The 13,084-nt window shown below is 42.5% G+C and overlaps 2 pseudogenes; one reads left to right on the top strand and one right to left on the bottom strand.

Annotated features, from left to right (window-relative positions):
• LOC121465632 overlaps nucleotides 1-13,084 on the top strand; it is a 553,860-nt pseudogene that overhangs the window by 96,438 nt on the left and 444,338 nt on the right.
• Nucleotides 1-13,084, bottom strand: part of LOC121465517 — a 30,523-nt pseudogene that overhangs the window by 13,595 nt on the left and 3,844 nt on the right.

The following is a 13,084-nucleotide window of genomic DNA, read 5'->3' as shown; positions in this document are numbered from 1 at the left end:
GCTAGACCAGGGAGTCAGTGTGTACAACAGTATGTACGGATGTGGATGGCGAGACCAGGGAGTCAGTGTGTACAACAGTATGTACGGATGTGGATGGCGAGACCAGGGAGTCAGTGTGTACAACAGTATGTACGGATGTGGATGGCGAGACCAGGGAGTCAGTGTGTACAACAGTATGTATGGATGTGGATGGCGAGACCAGGGAGTCAGTGTGTACAACAGTATGTACGGATGTGGATGGCGAGACCAGGGAGTCAGTGTGTACAGCAACACATACGGAATGTTGATGGCAGGACTAGGTAGGGCACTGGAAACCACCACAGTCCTTCATCGGCGTCATGCCCCCATTGCAGAATCAACACCAGGGTTGACTCTCAAGGACTTAGAACTTTGGTTCTTGCATATATTAGGTATGAGAACTGAGCAAATGCTAGTCTTGCCAAGTTCCTTCAATAAACTAGGAATAAGCTAGTTATTTCTTAGGACTATTGAAAGATTAAATGAGACACCACACATCACTCATCAAACACGAAGCCTGGCACATGTAAAATATCAAATAATAGGCATTAGTTGTTATTTACTTATTTTCTTGAATTTGGTAAAGAGTGGAGTTTCTAATGAACACCAGCTATTTTTTTGGTATGCATAAAAGAAGCTGCGTGTGACATGTATCACGTCACATAGGATGCTGGGTGTGACAGGTACATGTCACATAGGATGCTGAGTGTCAAAGGTACATATCACATAGGATGCTGGTGTGACATATATCACGTCACATAGGATGCTGGGTGTGACAGGTACACATCACATAGGATCCTGGGTGTGACATGTTCATGTCACATAGGAAGCTGGGTGTGACGGGTACATGTCACATAGGATGCTGGGTGTGACGGGTACATGTCACATAGGATGCTGGGTGTGACGGGTACATGTCACATAGGATGCTGGGTGTGACGGGTACATGTCACATAGGATGCTGGGTGTGACGGGTACATGTCACATAGGATGCTGGGTGTGACGGGTACATGTCACATAGGATGCTGGGTGTGACGGGTACATGTCACATAGGATGCTAGGTGTGGCATGTAACACGTCACATAGGATGCTGGGTATGACAGGTACATGTCATATAGGATGCTTTCACTGAAGGAAGCTAAGTGAAGTGTACATACATGCTCTCTCACTGTTTCCTCAGTATTCTATAAAGCAGCAACTATTTCAAAATAAAGTGTTAAAATAATAATAGTAAAGGGTCAAAATGCAGATGCAGGAATCATCCTACCTGAGCTGATGTAGCTCTTGCTGCCAGGCCAGGCTTTCCCGCCTAAGTTCCTCCTGCATCATCTGCATGGTTTCTGCCTGCTCTTGATACTCCTGGAGCTGAGCCTTCAGTGGCAGTAGCTCAATGACCTCCCGATTCCTCAGTAAGTACTGCTGCTGCAGGGTCTTCAGTTCCTCCAGCTTTAACCAGAGGGAACAAAGGGTGACTTCCCATTCCTTACTGACCAGTCGCTCTTGCCACACAGGCACCACAGACTGTGAGCACCTTCCCACAGTCCACAGACAGCCAAGGAGCTGCCATCAAGGCTCCAGGGCCTAACCATCCCTTCCATTCTACCCCATAGCCCCACCTCTGAGGTCCAGAGCTTCGACTTTGACCCGAGACAGACTTAAGGGACCTACAGGTTATTGTGAAGGGGGATGTAAAGAGTGGCTTCCCACTTACACATGTGCCCGCCATAAACTTCTGTATTTATACATGAACACCAGCCATTTTCCTTGTTGGTGCTGTTGTTGTTGTTGACTTGTTTATCTTGTCTTTGTTTCTCAATTCTCGGGCAGAACTCAGGCACACAGGCAAGGGCTCTATCACTAAGCCAATCTCAGCTGGACTCCAGCCTTAACTCAAGCTGAGCTGATATCCATTATTATAAAGAAGGTGCACACCCTACCATTAAGGACACTTGGGCTCTAGAATTGGATACCCTGTTTCTTGGATGAGAGTTGATCTAAGTCTTTGTTTCCCTCACCTATTAAATGAAGATAATCAGCACTTTTCCTCATACAAACATGAGAATTAAATAAGAAAACAATGCGTCTCAAACACAAGGTTAATGGATGTTAGGATGGACTCGCCTTTAGAAAACTGCGATCCGTTTAAAACTCTTTCCCAATACCCACTAAGAGCTTGATGCAGAAATGACGTCAGGACACCTGGGTAGACAACAGCCTTCAACACACACCTTTCACCCACTCACAAACATTAATGCTATCGTACCAGTAGCTCTTTAAAAAGCAGCAAACACAAGAGCGGGAAGACAACAAAGGACAGCAGCAACACACACTTGAGGCCCAGAAGCAGATGACACATTAGCCGGGGAAACCACAGGCGCTGAGACAGGTGAGAATGCTGGCAATCAGATCATTATAGCATCAATAAAGAATTACCAAGAGAAACTCACCAAAAGAAGCAACCAGTCAGGTGTGGAGGCACATACCTGTAACCCTGGCCTTTGCGAGACTGGTGCATGAAGATGTGAATTTGGGGGCAGCCTGGACCACACTGAACGCTCTAGGCAAGCTTCAGTTATATAATAAGACCTTGTCTCAATAGCAAAATGGGAGGTGGAGAAGTAGTTCAGCAGTTAAGAGCCCTCACTACTCTTCCAGAGGACCCCGGTTCAATCCCCATGTTGGGCAATTCAAAATTGCCTGTAATTCCAGCGCCCTCTCCTGGCCTCCACAGGCACCTGCACATGTCATACACTCACAGTAGAATTAACAACAAAGCAAAATACCACCATTCTTGGAAAGGTAAGTTAGAAAATTTACCCGTGAAACAAGAAAAAAAAATACATAAAACAACGAGAAAAGAGAAATTTCTTTCAAATTAAGAAGCAGGGCTGGAGAGATGGCTCAGTGGTTAAGAGTACTGTCTGCTATCCCAGAGGAATTTGGCTGGGGTCAATTCTAGCACCCACATGATGGTAATAACTGTTACCACAGTCTGAGGACATCCAAGACCACCAGGTATGCATGTGTTACACAGACACACATGCAGACAAAATAGCTAACTATACATCGTTAACAACACCAAGAACAAAGAACACCAACAACAAGGTGACAAAAACAAAATTATCAAACGGGGTCAAAAGATAGGGCCGAGAGCATAGGCACTTGTGTGCAGGCAGCGCGAGTCAAACGGGATGACAAGCACTTTGGAAGTAAGAAGGCAAAACAGAAGCAAGCAACTGGGAAGTGTGGCAGGAGAATCTGAGATCTGGAGTGGCCCCCAAAAGGAAGCAACGAGGAATACATTCCCACCAATAAGATGGTGATGTGGGTAGAAGGTCCTCAGGGCCATCACTGTTTGCTGAAGAGCTGGGTCTGATGGCCTGCAGGCTTAAGATCAAGTAAAGGGCTGAAAAGATGAGGACAAATAATCAGGTCTTGCATGGCAGATCAAGGGAGGGATCCTAAGCTTCTCCCAGACAATCGTGAACCTTTTAAAGGTTCCTAAGCAGGCAGTTATACGAACGGGAGAGTTTGGGAATGACTTGTACACAAGCATATTTATTCTCTGCTGGAGAGGTTATGCGATGGGAGCACTGGTGTCAGAACTGCTGAAGGGAAAGAAGCTTCTCGTGGGTGTGAGAAGAAGGTGAAAGGATGGACATTTGAGCGCATTCAGAACAGAATAAAATACCTTGCTCATTAGGTGATAAAAACCAGAGTGACAGCTTCAAGAAACACTATCACAGCACGTTACAGAAGCAGAGGAACGGCTTCTTAAAAGACTTGTCTCATCAATATTCAGTGGACAGAAAGTGTGCAATAGTGCCGAGAGAACAAAGCAGTGCCAGGGTTTCCAATGCATAAACTCAGAGTGCACGGTCCCTGGATGAAGCAGAGCTGACTTGGAATCGGCTGGAACCACCCAGGACAAGGATTCTGACTCAGAACAGAGTGAATCCCAGCATGACATAAGCTACTGCTTTTAGGCATAAACATGTATAAGCATATGCATGTTCATGTGGGTGCAGGCACATGTGTGTATAAGGGCTGAGTCAGCCTGGGTGCCAGGGGACAACTTTGAGTCTATTCCTCTGGTGCCATACAGCTTTCCCCCCAATTGTGTCTTCTTTCAGCAAACAGCGCCACGCCTGACACTAGTGAGACTTTGGGCTCCCACGATGACATCAGTGACCACCTCCAGCAGCTTGAGCAACTCAAGGGAAGAATTGCTGAGTTAGAGATGGAGAAACAGAGTGACAGGGGGCTTAGCCAGACACTAGAAAATGAGAAAAATGCCCTCCTGAGTCAAATATCGGCAAAGGATGGCGGACTAAAACTACGTGAGGAATCTTCAAGTTTAACGCTCACACTCTGAGTATCTTGCTCTTGCGATTTGCCTGCCAGAGCTTGTGTTTCTTGTTCAGTGATGCCATCCGTTTGTTGAGGGAATTTCTCAGTGGCCTCTAGGCTAGCTTGTTTTAGTACACTATCTTCTCCCTGAAGCTCCAGATCTTCTCTCAGAAGGTTTTTCTTTGCCATTAAAGCCTCAAAATCCTTAGAAAGGGTTTTATTCTCTAACTTTACCCTTTCTAGTTCCTCCTTCAGGCTGGAATTCTTTTGGAATTCCTCCAAAAGAAGGAATGACATTCAAAGTTGTTCTCTGGCCATCACACACATTCTAAGTACACACAATGTGAGTTAGTACAGGGTAAGCTCAAATACAAGAAAGTCAATTTTCAATGCACCTTAAAAAATACAGATTTAATAAAAGAATGTGCCTTTGAAATCTCTTTTTACCTCTTTTATTTTTTTTTAAATACAAAACTGACTTCATCTATTTGAAGTTTTGGATCAGGGTTAGGACATGAATGGTCGCAGTAAATCTGCAAATGAGAAAGAAACCAGCCCATTGCTGACTCCCACAAGTCCTCAGGAAGTTCCGACCTGATGAGATAAGGAAAAAGGGAAAGTATGGACAAGACAGAAAATGATGTGCAACGAAAGAGAGGACACCAATAAGAAGCCAAGGAATACATGGAGGATGTGTGGAGCGCAGCAGGGAAGGGCAGGGCTTGGAAAGTGGCTGAGAGGTCTGGATTAAATGTTAACCAAAACAAGAGTCATTCCATGGAGTGTGAGCAACACACCTGCTGCATCTCTGTCTCCACATCTGCCTGGGTTACTAACGGAAGCAGCTCATCTTCATGGAGGCGGACCTGGGTTTCAAAGCGGGCGTCTTTTTCTTGGACCATCTGCTGCATGGAACTCAACTGAAGACACATGCCAGAGAAGCTAGACAAGGTACGCTCCAGAGTAGCTCAGAGACAATTCTTTCAGCCTAACCTCCAAAGATGGGCACACAGCACCGACGGACAGTGCTTCTCTAAACATCAGCTCTGAGGGGCAAGGGTGAGAATGTCAGAAGAACAAGAGGCCCAGCAGTAACTTCCAGACAAGAATGAAAGCCTACTATCAAACTCCAATCAACTCATATATAACTTTAATTAAAAAAATCTTCATTGACACTAAAAATGTTATAAATATGGGAGAAGATATTTTTTAATTCTGAAATGATTAGAAAATTAAACATACAAGTGAAGTTAAATTTCTGTTAGCTCCTTCAGTACCAGACTCATGCTCAAAAATGGTCCTGGACCCTCACTCCTATAAATTAGCAGTTCAAGCCATGGATATTATTCGAAATGTTCTACAAATAGAAATACAAGGCTAGTCTATCTTGTGTGGTTATCTGTTTGTGTTTTCAAGGGCACACCACCTCCCCAGAGAGCCATGTCCAGCTGTCACTCCTGCAGGCTGTTCTCTTTAATGCATTCTCTCTGTCTTTCCCAAATCTTCCCTACAAGAACGCAGCTTGTCTAGAGTGTTGCCTAGCTCCCAGGATTCCTCTCTGTCTTCCCCACAAGAACATAGCTTATCTGGAGAGTTAGCAAGCTCTCAGGGTTCTGTTTAAATCCCATCTTTTTTTTCTCTATGTTTCTATAACTACCATGTTCACAAAATACTTTAAAGCTGGGGCTACTTTGATCAATTTTATTTTTTGAGATAGGTCTTCCTGTATAGCCTGGCCTAGCTTGGAACTTGTCATGCAGCCAACACTGGTGTGAAACCCATAATCTGTACACATCAGTCTTCTGCATGCTAGGGCAATGACTTTTGTTAACACACTTAGCCTTTGGTATTTTGTTTGGAGTGACTTGCTCCACAATGGAACTGTTACCATATTCATATGTCTTCGCTGCCTTTGTTTTAAGTAGCTTAAAAGAAAACAATCCAAAGAATCAATGAATCAAAGAGCTGGTTCCTGGAGAAAATCAACAAGATTGACAAACCCCTATCCAAACTAGTCAAATGGCAGAGAGAAAATTTGCAAATTAATAAGATCAGAAATGAAAAGGGGGACATAACCACAAACACAGAGGAAATTCAGAGAGTCATTAGATCTTACTACAAAAGCCTGTATGCAACAAAACTGGAAAATGTAAAAGAAATGGACACTTTTTTAGATAAATACCATTTACCAAAATTAAACCAGGACCAGGTGAACAATCTAAACAGAGCTGTCAGTCGCGAAGAATTAGAAGCTGTTATCAAAAACCTCCCTACCAAAAAAAAGCCCAGGGCCAGATGGTTTCAATGCGGAATTCTACCAGAACATCCAAGAAGACCTAATACCTATACTCCTCAATGTATTCCACAATATAGAAACAGAAGGGTCATTACCAAATTCCTTTTATGAAGCTACAGTTACTCTGATACCAAAACCACACAAAGACTCAACCAGGAAAGAGAATTACAGGCCAATCTCACTCATGAATATCGACGCAAAAATCTTCAACAAAATACTGGCCAACTGAATCCATGAACACATTAGAAAAATTATCCATTATGATCAAGTAGGCTTCATTCCTGAGATGCAGGGCTGGTTCAACATACGAAAATCTATCAATGTAATCCAGCATATAAATAAACTGAAAGAAAAAAAAACATATGATCATTTCATTAGATGCTGAAAAAGCATTTGACAAAATTCAACACCCCTTTATGTTAAAATTCTTGGAGAGATTAGGGATACAAGGGTCATACCTAAATATAATAAAAGCTATATACAGCAAGTCGACAGCTAACATCAAATTAAACGGAGAGAAACTCAAAGCCATCCCGCTTAACTCAGGAACACGACAAGGCTGTCCACTCTCCCCATACCTCTTCAATATAGTGCTTGAAGTTCTAGCAATAGCAATAAGACAACATAATGGGATCAAGGGGATTCGAATTGGAAAGGAAGACGTTAAACTTTCGTTATTTGCAGATGATATGACAGTGTACATAACCGACCCCCAAAACTCCACCAAAGAACTTTTACAGCTGATAAACACCTTTAGTAATGTGGCAGGATAAAAGATCAACTCCAAAAAATCAGTCGCCCTCTTATACACAAAGGATATGGAAGCAGAGAGGGAAATCAGAGATGCTTCTCCATTCACGATAGCCACAAACAGCATGAAATATCTTGGGGTAAATCTAACCAAGGAAGTGAAAGATCTATTTGACAAGAACTTTAAGGCATTGAAGAAAGAATTGAAGAGGATACCAAAAAATGGATGGACATCCCTTGCTCTTGGATTGGGAGGATCAACCAAAGGCAATTTATAGATTCAATGCAATCCCCAACAAGGTCCCATCAAAATTCTTCACAGATCTGGAGAGGACAATAATCAACTTTATATGGAAAAAAAAAACCCAGGATAGCCAAAACAATCTTATACAATAAAGGATCATCTGGAGGCATTACCATCCCTGACTTCAAACTCTATTACAGAGCTACAGTAACGAAAACATTGTGGTACTGGCATAAAAACAGAGAAGTCGACCAATGGAATCGTACAGAAGACCCGGATTTTATCCCATAAACCTAAGAACACCTCATTTTTGATAAAGGAGCTAAAAGTATACAATGGAAGAAAGAAAGCATCTTCAAGAAATGGTGCTGGCACAACTGGATGTCAACCTGTAGAAGAATGAAAATACACCCATATCTATCACCGTGCACAAAACTCAAGTCCAAATGGATTAAAGACCTCAATATCAGCCCGAAAACACTGAACCTGATAAAAGAGAAAGTGGGAAATACCCTACAACAGATGGGCACAGGTGATCGCTTCCTATGTATAACCCCAGAAGCACAGACATTAAGGGCAACATTGAATAAATGGGACCTACTTAAACTGAGAAGCTTCTGTAAAGCAAAGGACACTGTCACCAAGACACAAAGGCAACCTACTGACTCGGAGAAGATCGTCACCAACGCTGCAACAGACAAAGGTCTGATCTCCAAAATATATAGAGAACTCAAGAAACTAGACTTTAAAATGCTAATTAAACCAAATAAAAAATGGGGCACTGAACTGAACAGAGAATTCTCAAAAGAAGAAGTTCAAATGGCCAAAAGACACTTAAGGTCGTGTTCAACTTCCTTAGCGATCAGGGAAATGCAAATCAAAACAACTTTGAGATATCATCTTACACCTGTCAGAATGGCTAAAGTCAAAAACACCAAGGATAGCCTTTGCTGGAGAGGCTGTGGAGGAAGGGGTACCCTCATCCATTGCTGGTGGGAATGCAATCTTGTGCAACCACTGTGGATGTCAGTGTTTCGGTTTCTCAGGAAATGTGGGATCAACCTAACCCTGGAATTAGCAATACCACTCTTGGGAATATACCCAAGAGATGCTCTATCATATGACAAAAGCATTTGTTCAACTATGTTCAAAGCAGTATTAGTTGTAATAGCCAGAACCTGGAAACAACCTAGATGCCCTTCAATGGAAGAATGGAAGAAGAAATTATGGAATATATATACAGTAGAGTACTATGCTGCGGTAAAAAACAATGACTTCTCGAATTTTGCATGCAAATGGATTGAAATAGAAAACACTATCCTGAGTGAGGTATCCCAGACCCAAAAAGGGGAACATGGGAAGTACTCACTCATAATTGGTTTCTAACCAAAAATAGGGGTCCCGGAGTCTACAATAGGTGAACCTAAAGAAGCTAACTAAGAAGGTGAACCCAAAGAAAAACATATGGTTATCCTCTTGGCTAACGGAAGTAGACAAAATTGCCGGGGAAAAAATTGGGATCTTGGCGGTGGGGTGGGATGGGGGTAAGGGGAGATGGGGAGAGAAAAGGTAGAAGGGAAGAAGGGGGGGACATAGGGAAACAGGAGGATTGGGATAAAGTAAGGTTGGATAGGGGAGCACGGAAGCACAATTCTTAGTTAAGGGAGCCACTTTAGGGTGGGCAAGAGACCTGACCCTAGAGGGGCTCCCAGGTGCCCAAGCTGAGGTCCCCAGTTCATTCCTTGGGCAGCTGAGGATAGGGAACCTGAAATGACCCTATCCTAGAGCAATACTGACGAATATCTTGCATATCATCATAGAACCTTTATCTGGTGATGGATGGAGATAGAGACAGAGACCGACACTGGAGCACTGGACTGAGCTCCCAAGGTCCCAATGAGGAGCAGAAGGAGGGAGAACATAAGCAAAGAAGTCGGGACCACGAGGGGTGCACCCACCCACTGAGACAGTGGAGCTGATCTACTGGGAGCTCACCAATGCCAGCTGGACTGTCACCGAAAAAGCATGGGATAAAACTGGACTCTCTGAACATGGCGAACAATGAGGGCTGATGAGACGCCAAGGACAATGGCACGGGGTTTTGATCCTACTTAATGTGCTGGCTGTGTGGGAGCCTAGCCAGTTTGGATGTTCACCTTCCAAGATATGGACGGAGGGGGGAGGACCTAGGACTTACCACAGGGCAGGGAAACCTGACTGCTCTTTGGACTGGAGAGGGAGGGAGAGAGGAGTGAGGGGAGGGGGAGAAAGATGGGAAGAGGGGGAGAAGAGTGGGAGGAGGGGGAGGGAAATGGGAGGCTGGGAAGAGGTGGAAATTTGTTTTTATTCTCCTTTTATCAGTAAAAGAAAAGAATAAAAAATGTGTAAAATTTCCCTATTCTACAATATATATGAAGCATGAAAGCTTCAATAGAAGTTAATAGGATCATATTATCAATTTCTGGGTATAAAACTCTCTGTGTTCAACTGTCAGCCATCACTACATGGAAGACACCTCTATTACCAATATGTCTGATGGCTAAGATCAGCTGCGTGTTGTGTGCAAAGACCTCCAGGGATGAAAATACAGCATGGCACAAAAGCATCCTCAAAGGAGAATTACGAAAAACTGAGAAAAACAGAGTGGAGGGAGCCCGCGCAAAAAGGGTGGCTCTGCCTTGAGAATGACCAAGAAGAAGAACGCTGCATACAAGAGTCATTAGCAATGAGCATTACAACCTCTCCACTTCTTTAGTCTATGTTCAAAAAGTAGCTTCTTCTGCCACACCCTTCTAGGCTTGGCTTTAATATCCTAGCTACCATACTTGCATTTACCAAGATTTTCAAGTGACTGAAGGGATTGACTTGCCACCTGTACCATTCTGACGCCATGGATACTATCCTAATGGAGGCGCCATCATCCTACCTGTGCATCTTGCTCTTCTTGTGTCTGCCTAAGCTCAGCACGCAAAGTACTAATGAGTTCTTCCTTTTCTTGAAGATGCTGCTTCATCAGGCTGAAATCCTCCATCTCAACCAAATTCTTATGCAACTGAAGGGGAAAAATATTTACTTAAACAATGGGATTGGCAACTTTTAGTTCTTTTGACTTTCTCATTTGCCTTGAATACCTACCCTATTTTTTTCTAATTTCCACTTTAATGCAAAAAGAATTTTATTTGCTAATTTATAAAGTATCATTGAATTGCCAAACTTTTCAGAAGAAGACAGAAGCAATAGCAATATGCTTTTCAATTTCTTTGAAAGCTAACATAGCAAAGAGACAGACCAAATAGACAGTGAGCAGAAAAACATGGAAAACAGTAACAATATGTAAAAACATTCCTATAAACCTTGCAAAAAACAAGTTAAGGGCAAACCAGAAAAATTGGGATTTTCTTGGCATTAGAGACTATAAAATAATAATGATAAAAAAAGACAGCAATAGAGCTACATCTGATGTTCCTGTGGAATAGGGAAAAATCCAAGGTACCAAAGAAGTATTTGCAGGAATAGGTGGCAGCTAGAATTAGAAGAGATGCAACACTTCCTGTTCTTTGATCACGGGTAAATGCAGGCTTTCCACGGGGGGGGGGGGGGGGGCAATCCAAATGCGATCTGTATTGAGGTTTAGGAATGGTTCAGTGGCAACTAGCACTTGCTGCTCTTGTGAAAAGATCCAGGTTCCATCACAGCACCCACGCTATCTGTAACTCCAGTTCCAGGGGATCTGATGTCCTCGTCTGACCTCTGGGGGTATGTAGTGCATATACATACATGTAAGCACAAACATTCATACAAAAGATGCATGAACAATTACATAATATCATTCAAAAGTCAGGCATGGTGGCTCATGCCCATAATTCCAGCACTCAAGAGGCTGAGACAGGAGGACTGCCACAAGTCCAAGGTAAAACTGGGCTACATTGTGAGACCTTCCTTCAAAAACAACAAAAATCACGAAGAATAAGGAGCAGAAAAATATGCTGAAAGACACTGTAACCTATTTCATCGTTAAACATGTTTAAGAAAAATGAAGAGGAAATGAAAGGAAAATTAGAGTTAGAAAAGTTTGAAAAATTAATAAAATTCATGAAGTTGATGTAAAAGAAAACTCGTTTCAGAAGAGAAAGCCAAACACAAAACAGAATGCCTTTAGTTAAATAAGAAAAAGGATAAATCAAAAAAATATTAATCACAATTGGTAAAAAAAAAAAAACACACAACCAAAAGTAAAGGTTAACAGAAACCTGCAAGGAAAAAAATGAAAGCATCGGAGCAGACCGAATGCTATATGCATCATGTAATTCAAGAGTTTCTGAGAACACACGATCCATACATGAAGAATACACTGAGTATGTGCAAATACCAACCAAGAACGCCACACACACACACACACACATGCAAACTCTAATAAATGAGTAGACCAGGAAGCAGGGGAGAGCAGGAGGGGCAGGCAGGGAGGGACAGACTGACTGGAGAGAGCTACTGATCTGGCTCTGGCTTCAGAATGACCATGAAGAAGAACACTGCATACTAGAGTCATTAGCAATGAGCCTCATACCCTCTCCACTTCTTTAGTTTATGTTCAGTAAGTAGCTTTAAGGCTAAGATATATCTTCCTAACAAGATTTTAATCAGAAAAGAATGGAGGTAATGATTTGATTTCTTTTGTTGTATCTATCCGTTTCCTTTGAGTTCTGCCATAAGCCCGTTCCTGAGATACAGAATCTCTGTGTGCGATTAAAATGGAGTATCTTGACCCAAGGAATAAAAACAGTCATCATAAAGCTATGGCAAGTTCACCAACCTAAATGGCATTTTTGAGGGTTTCTGATGTTTCCTACTAAGAAATGAACCACTTACCATACTTGTAGCTTCTTCTGCCACACCCTCCTAGGCTTGGCTTTAATATCCTACCTACCATACTTTCATCTACCAAGCTTTTCAAGTGACTGCCGGGATTGATTTGCCACCTGCACCATTCTGGACCCCATGGATACTATCCTAATGGAGGCGCCATCATCCTACCTGTGCAGCTTGCTCTTCCTGTGTCTGCTTGAGCTCAGTGCGCAAAGTGCTAATGAGTTCTTCATTTTCTTGAAGCTGCTGCTTCATCAGGACAACCTCCTCCATGGGGAAAATATTTACTTAATCAATGGGATTGGCAACTTTTAGTTCTTTTGACTTTCTCATTTGCCTTGAATACCTACCCTATTTTTTTCTAATTTCCAATTTAATGCAAAAAGAATTTTATTTGCTAATTGAAAAAGTATCATTGAATTGCCAAAACTTTTCAGAAGAAGACAGAAGCAATAGCAATACGCTTTTCAATTTCTTTGAAAGCTAACATAGCAAAGAGACAGACCAAATACACAGTGAACAGAAAAACATGGAAAACAGTAACATTATGTAAAAAATTATCCTAC

The sequence above is a fragment of the Microtus oregoni genome, unplaced genomic scaffold (genome assembly GCF_018167655.1).
Source record: "Microtus oregoni isolate MIOR12 unplaced genomic scaffold, Mior012 000031F_ref0000149, whole genome shotgun sequence".
NCBI lineage: Eukaryota > Metazoa > Chordata > Mammalia > Rodentia > Cricetidae > Microtus > Microtus oregoni.
The sequence above is the reverse complement of the archived record's forward strand: the minus strand, read 5'-3'. Positions and strand labels throughout refer to the sequence as shown.